The sequence below is a fragment of the Balaenoptera physalus genome (genome assembly GCF_965194825.1).
Source record: "Balaenoptera physalus genome assembly, chromosome: 3".
In the NCBI taxonomy this organism is placed as follows: domain Eukaryota; kingdom Metazoa; phylum Chordata; class Mammalia; order Artiodactyla; family Balaenopteridae; genus Balaenoptera; species Balaenoptera physalus.
In genome coordinates, this window is record NC_138890.1 from 48,237,512 (window position 1) to 48,250,884 (window position 13,373).

Below are 13,373 nucleotides of genomic sequence, written 5' to 3' on the forward strand. Positions count from 1 at the left end.
GAGCTATTGTTCCTGAGAATATGACAGGATCAGTTAAATCTATGAAAATCAAACATCGTTCTAGGCTCTTGCTTTGCATCTGCAGAGCTCTTCTTCACTGGAGAAGCACACCTAAAGGAATAGATCTTCTTGGCAGGACCATTAATCTTTCTTTATGAGATATGAACATATTAGAGTTGATTCTCATGTGAAATTATTGATGGTGTTAGACTGAAAGATAAAATAGATGAATTCCGTTCAAACTAACAAGATGTGAAATCAGATGCAGGAGATCGATGGATATATACCTTAAACCTTATTTTTAATACATAAAGATCACAAACACCTGGGAGATGTCTTGTGTTCAGGTAGAAAGTAAAAGTGCAATATGTTTAGAAGTATCTGGAGGCTTGATTGCATTTATTTTTGGAAGGGTGAGGTGCTAGTAATACAAACACTGGTATATTCCCAGAGTTTCAAAGCAAGCTCAAGGTGGTTTCACTTAGGAAGCATGTCCCACTTCTTGAGATATTCTTGACTTGATAATAAATAGTAATATGGAGAGAATCTTGTACTGAAATGTGAGCACCTTTGTAAATATATATATATTTTTAGTATTTGGTTTGGATTCCATACCTGGGCTGAAAGTAAAATTTTTATCCTGTTGGGTCAGAACATAAGTAGTGACTTGAATAGTGCTGTTATTTTTAGCACTCTCTTCCCTTCCAACTCTTAAATTCTAAAATTACTTTTTAAAAACTGTTTATTATTATGAATATTTTATTGTCAGTTTGCGTAATGGGTGGATCCTTGCATCAAGGTCCAAGGATGCACTTGAGAGGCTATATGTCCATCCTGTGAGCCTGGGAAGGTCTGAATAAAGACGAATACGACCATAGTTGCCTGTTAATTTCACTTCCCTAACAAGGAGGGTTGACAGTGAACAGGCAAGAATAGTCCTGGTAAACTAAGCCTCCATCTTATTCATTACTTTGATGGATTTATCGAGCACCTTATGTGACAAATACTAACGAACAAAAAACTGGGGATTCATTGGTGAATGTTCAGAGTCAGATCTTATTTTCATAGTTTAAGGTTAACAGGCAAGTCAGAGATTAAAGGAATAGCTTACAAATAAATCACTAAGTGTTAAATCACTAAATACTTACCTCTCTTCACATCAATACCAGTGCAGGCACTGAAAAATCTCTTCCTACTCATGTTTCAAAGTCCTTCGTAGAAAGTTATTTTCCCCATATTTTCAATTGAGTAAGCCTGATATTAGCGGGCATGATTTTTGTAATGTTGCCCTCCATTGTTCTTTGCTGATAGAACCACCAGCAATTAACAATGAGGATAAAGGGACAATCGTTAGGGAAGGGGAGGTAGAATAACAAACAGGACTTGGGGAGGACCTAATATTCAGGGGAAAATTGCTTCAAGAGAAAAATAATCTGCAAAGCTGTTCTTCTTGACTTTACTACGTATTGTAAAGAAATGGGGAACTGAGCTCTCTTAATCCTGTCATCATGCGTGATAGCAAAATCAATAACGATTATATCAGTACCTTAAAGTATTACCAATAAAAGAAAGAGGAGCATTTCTATTAAAAGGAATTACAGCCACCTTTAGGATAGTCTTAGAAATTCAAGTGAATAAGTATTATTTTGTTCTCTGCTATACTTTGAGTTCTCTAGCAGTAACATGAGCTTTGTTTCCAAAAAGAAACACGAGATGAACCTGATTCCTTGTGTGTTACTGCTCCTTTTTTTTTTTTTTTTTTTTTTTTTGACTGACCAATCAACTTGATGGCTCAGTGAAATGGAAGTTTCCTGAACTGAGGGCACTGGTCTTCATCCTTTTGAAAAGCCCATTGGCAAGATAATGTTAAGTGCTCATATACAGGTGTAATTCTGGAATAATTTTTCGCCTTGAAAGCCACCATATAAATCAGTCTTAATACCCCCATTAAAATAAATGAATATGTGCTAATGATACCAACTCATGCGTCTTTCCTGAACGGCAGCTGGGGCTGGGGATACAGAGCTATTCTGTGTCCAGTGGAATGTGTCCATGGAGACTGGATTGCTCACTTTCATGGACAAGCTAATCAAACACAGCTCAAACAGAAATCCAAATCAATCTCTTAATCAGTGACTCACTCCAGCAGTTTCCAGCCCCTGCAATCAACCTGGTAATTGCTTCACCTGGCACTGCCTTGTTGGCGCTGGAAAGTCAAGGTCTGCTGTGCTTTACAAAGCTTGAATTTCAGAGAAAACTGTTTTGCATCGTTGACAAGAAATTTAACCCTCAGCATAGGTTTCTGTGATTTTTTTTTTTCCTGTTTGGGTTCAGCCTTAGGAAATAGACATTACCTCAGTTTTCCAGAGGGGGAAATGATGGTTAGCAGAAGTTATTTTATGCAAGTCACATGGCCATTATACATCACAACCAGAATTCAAGCCAATTCTGTATAATTCTAACGTCTGTGTTCATCACTCAGAGAATGAAGCTGAGATGGATGGGCTTGTGGAGTGACTTCATAATCTTTGATTGGAAGAAAATTTCAAAACGTAAAATCTATGCCTCAGCAGCTATTTATAATTGCTTGTTTCTAAACCTTGTTTATATAGATTGGTAATGAAAACTACTTGTTATGAAACTGTCCTAGCATATTATCCCTGACAGGATTTCCACTTTCTTCTGGTTACTTTTCTGTGCTTCCTTCTCTCTTCCCTGATGCCTCTGTATTTTTTCCCACCCTCCCAGCATCTACCCTGTGGTCAGTGTTCATTTATTTGTTAAGTTTTAAAAACTTTGCTTTTCTCCTCCTGGCCTGGCAGGTTAGTGGGCTTCCTTCTAAATAAGAGCAAGTTAAATGACGTTTGCATTTGTTTGCACATTTTACTCTTTCCTTTTTCTGAGGGAATTTAATCATCTGGTGACCATCAAGCTCTATCAAGGTTGTGAAATCTGATGGATATTTGGAGACCTGACGTTTGAAGGGAAAAACCTTAAACAGAAGAGCATACACTAGACACTTCTTACAAAGAAACTAACAGACACCCGTTTAATACCTGCCATGTGTGGGGCTTTGTGGCGGGTGGGCTTAAGCTGCAGAAGGTGATGAAGAATCTTTGTCCCTCTAGATAAGGTTTAATCCTCTTGTGTATGTCCCCATAGCTGCCTGTGCTTTCCCCTTCATGACATTTCCCACAGTTGCAAATACTCCCTGGATTATCTTCTCATAATAGACTATAATTCTGTGAAGGTGAGCACCAATCTGCTAGCTGTTGTGCCTTGAGCACAGTGCCGGGTACAGAATTGCACTCAATACTGTGTTTTAATAAGTTGAATTCATCGCCATCATAGTAGGTTCAATTATCACTTGAACACTTACTTTGTGCAAGCTATGGTGCTCAGCACTATGGGTCAGGAAGAAGCAGAACAAATCCCTCTCTTTATTGAACTCACAATTTAGTGGGAAGGAAATCAAGAAGATGCATGATATTTATTACACTATTAAAGCGATAGTAGCAGATACAGGATGTTCTGTGTTGTTAGGTAGTAACATCAATGTGGTTACCATTGGTGGTGCTACACGTGTTATGTGATATCAGTCATATGTTCTGCCCCAGGCTGGTGTCATCTCAGTTTTTATAGGTAAGGACTGGAACTCTTCTAAGGCCACACAATCACTCAGTGGTAGATCTGGGATTTGAACCTAAACTATCTGACTCCAAAGCCAGAACATTTGCTCCCAAAGCACAATGCTTTATGTAACAGTCTCCATACCTCTGTAGGAAGGGACATCTAACACTGATTTGAGGGTTGGACTACAACAAAGTCTTCCGGAGGAGGTGATGCCTTGGGGAAATTTTCAAGGAGGTAGGATCCAGCTAAGTGAATTTTAATTACACATTCAAAGTAGAGAGAAAAAAGATACATTTCGGGAAGTGTGGGTAGTGGAGGCTAGATAAAAGGCCAGATCCCAAAAGGAGGTATTTACTAGACGATGGAATTGATTTTATAAGCACAGGAGGAGTTTAAGATGAGGCTTTTATGCAGTCAGACTTACGTGTGACCAGAGCAGTGGGGCTGGGAGGGTAAGTTTTTTAGACAGGAGTGGTGGAAACTTTATTCCCTTAGAATCTTGACAAGTCTGTCAAATCAATGCTATGTGCTTCCGTAATAAGCAAGGCCTCTCTTCTACGGAGACAGACAACGTAACAAGTGATTAAATGAGACAATTAAGGACTGGGACAGATGCTATCATGGGCAGGAGCAAGATGAAAGCTACACTGAGAAGCTGCTTTTAGCTAGAGAAAGCTGAGAGCGGTCCTCTGAGGAAGTGCTATTTGAGGCGATATCTGAACAATGGGGAAGGAGCCAACCGCACTGTCAAGGCACTGAGGCCAGCGAGTGTAAAGGGAAAAGTTATAAAAAAACCAAAAAACAAAAAACTGAAAGGCCCCCAAAGCTGTGGTGTGAAGGAGTTTGGCTAGAGATTGGTGTGAAATCATACAGAGCCATGTAAGCCATGGCAAGAAGATGAGAATCTGAACAATTTACAAAGCTTAGTAACTGGGTCTGATTTATTTTTTAAAGTGATCACTTTGTATGCTTGAAGAAAGATTTTTTTTTTCAATTGTAGTGACAGTGTAGAAAAAAAATGTAGAGAACACAGTCTGAGGCTGACACGGGAACTTGATGAAATCATCAGGGACCTAGGCCCCTGTCTTTTTGCTCTGCTATCGTTAGCCCTGGCTTGCATCTTCACATATACAAAATGCCTGCTGGAACTCCACCATCCCTTGCATCTTCCACACAGTGGGGAGGCAGGGTGGGGGGAAGGGCACTGGGATCATATGATAGCTGTCTGCTGGCTCACTGACTTCCAAATAATTAGCTACTTCAAACTGCAAGAGATATCGGGAAATAGAGCCTTTTAAGCTAAGTACACTGCTACCCAGAAGAAAACCAAGTTTCTTTTAGTATGCAAGAATGCTTACTGGGAAGGCAACCAGCAGTTTCTGCCACAAATGTGTTGTGGCCAATGGATTGGAGGTGACAAAATATAAACAAGAAGGACCATTGAGATCTAGAAGATTGAAATTTTTGGCTCAAACTAGAATGAAGAGTGAGGTGGTCATGGAGTAAAAAGTTAGAGATGGAGAAAAGGGTGAACTTGAGAGCTATTCTGAAGTTGGAACAGACAGGATTGACTGAGATTTCCCTCTCCCTTATTCATGCGATCGAGGATCTGAGGACGACTTTTTGACTTTCAGCATGTTTCTTTCTGTTATAAAGTAAGAAAGGAGAGACACAGAAAGTTACTGGACAGGGTGGGGAGACACGTGAAATTTATTTTTTTTTGATTTGCAGATAACACACACACACACACACACACACACACATATATATATACATAAGGCCACTAGATAGCCAAGTTACCTACAGATCTAAGAGCTTCTTCTGTGAGAGAGTTCTCAGGAGAATAAAGGGAACTCTTTTTAATCTTTTCTTTAGAACCTGAGATTCACGCCATGCTGAGTTTTATGCATTTGACAGCTTCCCAGTGTAGATAAACTCAGTAATTGCTTTGATAGCAGACTCACCAGAGTCTAAAGGAAAAAGGGGAAAAAAATGCAATGCCATACAAATTTGGGGAAAGGGGGGCACTTTAGCAGCTTTCAGTCTATTTGACTAAATGTAATATGAGATTTCCTTATGTCAAATACAGCCTAGCGAATACTAAACAATGTTGTCAAGAAGCAGAGAAAATCAGGTTAAGCCAACTTATGAGTCTGGGTAGACTGACAGGCTTTGGTATTGGAATTCAAATATTAAGCAATAAAGCATGCACTTCCAGATCATGATGACTCTGAAGGGGTTTACAACGTAGTGAACTGAAATATTAGCCAAGAAATTAATGCACACACAATACAGCATAACTTGTTTTCAGCACAACATTTGTCAGATTTCCACTTGGGGACCTGCAGGGTAAAATAGTCTTTTTCAAGAGTAAAGATTGCACACAGAGCCCGCATAGATATATGTTAATTTAAGGCAGGTAATTTCCGCAGTGTCCTAGACATAAATTACGTAGTAGCCAAAGGGCACTGGGCGAGCGTTCAGGAGACTTGAGTTTGAGGCTTGGCTTCTCTATTTCTAGGCTTTGTGACCTGATCCTCAGTTTTCTCTTGTGAACGTGGAAGTTTTTATTACTGGTCGGGATAACAGTAAACTTACCACGGATACTTCGACAATGTGGGGCAATACTGAGTTATTGATGTTACTGAGAAACTACTTAGGACTCAGTAGGGAGAGAGAAATGCTCTGAAATAACTAATCTTCCCACCTCCCTTGTTATTAGTAATTTTTTTTGCCTTTTGGTTGATTGATTAGAGTAAAAATGACCATCTAGCCTCCTGATGGGTGAATGCACCCTAGAGACAAACTCAAAACCTGTATATACACACATGTACACAGATGTGTATACAAATGAATACACACCATCTCTACCAACTGAGCCCTGCTTTTACCCACAGGTATGTACTTACACACACACACACTTATTCCTACGTGGTGTTGCCTTGTAATGATTTTTAACAATTGAATTGGTTGACAACTTATTTCATGTAAATATATGGACTCCTGGCTTCATAACAAAAAATTGCACCTTCCTAAGTGGCATCTATAACCAGAAGTTCTATACCTTTTTAGGTGGGGCATAGACTTACCAGTTCACTGTAGTTCCTAAGAATTAGTGTGCAATTAACCTTGCCTACTTGACCCCTGCAGATACTCAAGTTTTCTGTCCTTGAGTTAGAGTATGATTTGACAAAGGATAAGATGCAACCAGTTGAATCTTCTCTCTTGATAATTTTAACTTGTCCAGCAGGTCATTTTTTTAAATAGATCTTTCTTGGAGTATAATTGCTTCACAGTACTGTGTTAGTTTCTGTTGTACAACAAAGTGAATCACCTATATGTATGCATATATCCCCATATGTCCTCCCTCTTGAGCCTCCCTCCCACCCTCCCTATCCCACCCCTCTAGGTGGTCACAAACACCAAGCTGATCTCCCTGTGCTATGTGGCTGCTTCCCACTAGCTAACAATTTTACATTTGGTAGTGTATATATGTCCATGCCACTCTCTCACTTTGTCCCAGCTTACCCTTCCCCCTCCCTGTGTCCTCATCCATTCTCTATGTCTACATCTTTATTCCTGTCCTGCCCCTAGGTTCTTCAGAACCATGTTTTTTGGTTTTTTTTTTAGATTCTATATATATGTGTTAGTATAAGGTATTTGTTTTTCTCTTTCTGACTTACTTCACTCTGTATGACAGACTCTAGGTCCATCCACCTCACTACAAATAACTCAATTTTGTTTCTTTTTATTGGTGAGTAATATTTCATTGCATATATGTGCCACATCATCTTTATCCATTCATCTGTCGATGGACACTTAGGTTGGGTCCATGTCCTGGCTGTTGTAAATAGTGCTGCAGTGAACATTGTGGTACATGTCTCTTATTGAATTGTGGTTTTCTCAGGGTATATGCCCAGTAGTGGGATTGTTGGGTCATATGGTAGTTCTATTTTTTTTTTTTTTAATTTTTTATTTATTATTTATTTATTATTTTTATTTTTGGCTGTGTTGGGTCTTCGTTTCTGTGTGAGGGCTTTCTCCAGTTGCGGCGAGTGGGGGCCACTCTTCATCGCGGTGCGTGGGCCTCTCACTATCGCGGCCTCTCTTGTTGCGGAGCACAGGCTCCAGACGCTCAGGCTCAGTAGTTGTGGCTCACGGGCCCAGTTGCTCCACGGCATGTGGGATCTTCCCAGACCAGGGCTCGAACCCGTGTCCCCTGCATTGGCAGGCAGATTCTCAACCACTGTGCCACCAGGGAAGCCCGGTAGTTCTATTTTTAGTTTTTTAAGGAACCTCCATACTGTTCTCCATAGTGGCTGTGTCAATTTACATTCCCACCAACAGTGCAGGAAGGTTCCTTTTTCACCACACCCTTTCCACCATTTATTGTTTCTGGATTTTTTGATGATGGCCATTCTGGCTGGTGTGAGGTGATAACTCATTGTAGTTTTGATTTGCATTTCTCTAATAATTAGTGATGTTGAGAATCTTTTCATGAGCCTCTTGGCCATTGTCTTTGGTGAAATGTCTGTTTAGGTCTTCCACCCATTTTCTGATGGAATTGTTTGTCTTTTTGACATTGTGCTCCATGAACTGTTTATATATTTTGGAGATTAATCCCGTGTGCATTGATTCATCTGCAAATATTTTCTCCCATTCTGAGGGTTGTCTTTTCGTCTTGTTTATGGTTTCCTTTGCTGTGCAAAAGCTTTGAAGTTTCATTAGGTCCCATTTGTTTATTTTTGTTTTTATTTCCATTACTCTAGGAGGTGGGTCAAAAAAGATCTTGCTGTGGTTTATGTCAAAGAGTGTTTTTCCTCAGCAAGTCATTTTTGAAATATGTGCAACTTTTGCAGCATATGTCATTCAGTAGTATAAGATTGAGACCAACCATTTCACTCTAAAAAAGCATAATTTGTTTGTAATAACAAATGAAAATTTGAGATGGTCAAGAAAGACGATTCACCATTGAAAGAGTATCATCTCTGTAGCCTTTTATACCAAGGGAACTAGTTTGTTAAACTTCCTTGAAATAGGCATAGATTTGCCTAGGGCCATCCATGATCTGCTGTATCCTTCCCCTTGTTGAGATAAAAGATGGGTTCTTCTAAAGCTAATACATCCATTGCTTTTAATTAGTGACCTTGACCAAGTGAGCCTTGCTATTAAGCTTTAACTCAAAGTCAAACAGAGACAGTCTCTTCCAATGTAGTGAATTAATATTTATGTAAAGCAGAATTTTACATAATCAAAAAACATCATCTAGGGAATTAAATGTATAAGCAGCATAACATATAATCTATTTTCAGCTAAACATGAGTTTATTCCAAAACAAAGATGCTGCATATTTAGTATCATTCAAAGCAGTGGTTCTCCATTGGAGGCAATTTTGTGCCCCCAGAAAATACTTGGCACTGTCTGAAGATATTTTTGATTGTGAAGACTGGGAGGTGCTACTCCATCTAGTTTGTAGATACCAAGGGTGCTGCTAAACACCCTATAATGCACAGAAAACACCCTGTTACAAAGATTTACCCAATACAAAATGTCAATAGTGCTGAGGTTGAGAAACCTTTTTTTAAAGAGCATACCCTTTGCAGAAGCTTTCTTAAATTTAAGAGAAATTTAGACCAGGGAATTTAGTATAAGTTTCCATTTCTGGGTAAGGCTGAAATGTAATTTGTGTACTGAACACCATTCCCTACCTCACTTACAAATTCTTTAATAATAATTGAAGTTAGTTTGTGTTGTATTAATCTAGCTAAACTGAAACTACACTTCCCAGAGTTCCCTTTTTTACCTAGTTATGGATTAGCATGGAGACATTTTGCATGAGATTTGGAAGTCAGAAATGGAACTATAACCATCTTGCCTTGTAGGTTGAGTTGTAGCAGGACATGAGGCACTGAACACCATTGCAGCTTGTCTTCTGCATCACCTGGTTGGCCTGGAACAGCAGGTGAGCCTGCAGCAACTAAAAGTGCTTCTTCTTTCAGCTTCTTTGATTTCTGGACAAGGTGGGTATTGCTCCGTATGTTTTCATTTCTTTTGGGTACATGTATATGTAGGGTCTATATACGTATATGAAATTGCTGAGTCTCTATGTTTAACTTTTTGTGGAACTGCCAAACTGTTTCCCAAAGTGCCTGTTGTGAGCTTCTCCACATCCTTACCAACACTTATTTGTCTTATTGATTATTGCCATAGAAGTGGTTATGAATTGGTATCTCACTGTAGCTTTGATTTGCCTTTTTCTGATGACTAATCATGTTAAGCATCTTTTCATGTGCTTACTGACTGTATCTTCTTTGGAGGATTGTGTATTCAGACCCTTGGTCACTTTTTTGTCTTTACTTTTGAGTTGTAATAGTTTTTTGTATATTCTGGATATAAGTCCCTTATCACGCAGATGATTCACAAAAATTTTCTCTCACTCAGTGGGTTGTCTTTTCACTTTCTTTATAGTGTCTGGTAAAGCACAAGTCTACAGTTTTGATAATGTCAGGTTTATCTATTTTTTTTCTTTCGTTGATTTGCTTTTGGTATCATATCTTAGAAAACATGGCTTAATCCAACATCATGAAGATTTAGACCTATGTTTTCTTCTAAGAGTTTTATACTTGTAGCTTTTACATTCAGGTTTTTTATCCATTCTGAGTTATTTTTTGTATATGGTGTTAAGTAGGGATTCAACTTCACTCTTTTGTATGTGGATATCCAGTTGCCTCAGAACCATTTGTTAGAAAGACCATTCTTTCCCTCATTGAGTTGTCTTGGTATCCTTGTTACAAATCAAATGACTGTAAATTTGAGGATTTATATCTAGACTCTCAATTCTATCCCATTGATCTATATGTCCTTATGTCAGTACGAGACTGTCTTGATTACTCTAGGTTTGTAGTAAGTTTTGCAATTGGAAATTGTGAATCCTCCAACTTCTTTTTCAAGGTTGTTTTGGCTATCTGTGTCCCTTGAATTTCCATATGAATTTTAAAATAAGTTTGTTAATTTCTGCCAAAAATGTGTATTGTTTTAAGACACTAAGTTTTGGGATAATTTGTTACACAACAATAGATAACTACCATACAGCTAATCCAGGGCTTTTGAAGTACGATCCTCTGCATGTGTTGAAAAGAGACACTCAGCTGGATAAGATATGTGGTCTGCAATTTGTGAGGGCAGAAGATGCAGTGGGAATAAGAAGAGCAGGAAGTCCTGCTCTTCTGTCTCTTGTTTTACATTTCTGTCTCTTTTAAAAATTTTTGTAAAAAATTTCTGTACTAATTGAACATGTATCCCAGATGTAAGTGAATTATGAACTTTTGTTTGTTGTGCATTTAAATAGTGGGTCAGAAGACTTGGACAGGGATGTTCCTGAGTGTAGCTGGAGATATATTGAAATGTTTTACAGGTCAGTGAGGGCTCAGAAAGTGATCACTCTAATTTTACAGCCTTGTCTGTTTCCAGACATGTTCTAATGAAAAAGTTTGCTTAATCCTTCTGAGAAGATAGAATATTCATGTTAAAAATTCAGGCTCTAGAGTCAGAGCTGGAAATTGAATTCAGTCCTGTTGACCGTTTATCAGATGTCTGATTTAGGACAACTACATAGCCTCTCTAAATCCCAGCTTCCTTTTCTGTAAAAAGGGAAAATCTAAGAGTACAAACCTCAGAGGTATTTATAGAGATTAAGCCAGATAGTACTCATAGGCACATAGTAGCTGCCTGGTTGATAAACAGTAGTGGTTAGTCCTATTAATAATAACAGCTTATGCACCCAAACTGAGTTAAGCCCACTTTATAAAAACCAAGATGCAGTTAAATGATCTTGTGAAAGAAGAAAATTGGGATCTCCCAATTTGCATTCCCCAAAGAGGCCTCTAAACAGGGGGTTCCACTTAGAATACAGGTGCTGTATGATACCATATTTTAGGAGCACAAAATTCTTGTCTAGGCTCTGTCTCCAACTGTATTGTACATTGAGAAAGTCACTTCCCATTCTCTAGAAATCATTTTACGCTGAGAGCATAAAGTCATGGCATAAAGCAGCGATGTCTTAAAGCCCTTTCTAGGTCTTGGATGCTACAATAAAACCTACCTGTTAGGATCTGGGGTGGGGGAGTGCAGGGGAGAGAACTAGAACTGTTGTAAGATACAGCCTACTGAAGGTCCATAAGAAGTGCCGATGAAGTGTGTTGTGAATCCTAATGCAAGTTGATTTGGTTTTGCACACACATTGATTTTATAAAAGGAGCATGCTGTGCTATTACTTAATTACTTGCCATATACCTCAGAGGAACTATAGAACAAGTATCATTTTAATATGAAAATACAAGTTGAGTAAATGAAGTGTTGACCATGTAACTTTTCCGTGACATGGGTGAAAGATTGATAGATATATTACTTAAGAGAAAAAGACAGAGACTCAGAATCGGGGCTCTACTATTCCTGACTTCTACCATCTCAACGTGTCTGTCCTTCTGTGTGCATCTGGGATCTTAGTTCCGTGACCAGGGATCGAACCCTTGCCCCCTATATTGGAAGCGTGGCGTCTTAACCACTGGACCGCCAGGGAAGTCTCTGTCCTTCCCTGTTTATTTGCAAAACATTGCTGTTCATTTGTGAGGCCAGGTACATACATGACAAATCAGAAGTTCTGGAAACAGGGTCAAGGATCTGGAAGCATTTCAGCGTCTGAAAACAGAGCAACAAGGCTCTTGGATGTAGACTCAAACTGATGTTAAGGGAAAAAAGAAATAGATGAATTCAGTTTAAAAAAAGAAAAAGCCAGAAAATTCATTACTTGAAGCACAGCTGGAAACAGGGTTTGCAATGATGTGAATTGCATTATCGGGTCTTGTCCCCCACCCCAAAGTATTAGAGTTCTGCTTCCTCTGTTAGCAGCAGGTTCTCTCCATGTAAAGCATTTGCCTCATCTGAGTACTCTGCTGGTCACTGAACCAATTTCTGTGATTTTGCCTCTCCAAGCCTGGCCTCAGCCTTTCCTGAAGCTGGAGGTACAGGGTGAACCTACTCTTCCTCCTTCCAACAACTGAAAAATGGCACAATTTGAAAGTGGAGAAGATGGCTTCTATTAGCAGGAGATATGAATGCTGGGCAGTTAAAAATAAAGATTCACTATTGAGATTGTATGTGGAGCAAGTTTTTTTCTTCTGGTTTGGTTTGCTTTTGCTTTTAAGTTCACTTTCATAAGCTTTTGTCTGTGAGGTGAAATTATTTATATAAGTTTGCACAGGGTGGACGAGATGAGAAATAATTTACCTCTAAGTTCTAATCTAAGTGTCATTTTACCATCATACACTGTTACCTCCAACCAGACAACCAGAGAAGTTATGTTTTTCTTTTTGAAGCAATGCTGATAATTGAGAAAATGTGTAGAGAAGAGTGATAGAGATCATCAGAGACCCAGAAAACACACTGTGCAAGGAATAATGAAACCAACTGGAGGTATTTACTTGAAACAAGGGAAGGCTGGAAGACCTGGGGAAAATGGAAGGGGGTATAAAAAGATAGCTGAAGGTTGCTATTGGAAGGACACTGCAGAGTATCATGATTCTCAATGGGTAAAATATGCAGAAAGACAGAATTTATGGTTTAACAAAAAGAATTACTTCTAGTATGCAATCATTAAGCCACAGAATGGACTTTCTCAAGGACCAGTGAATGTTTAATCTGGACAGGTTTTCAAGAAAGCCTGGTTGAACATTTATCAGGAA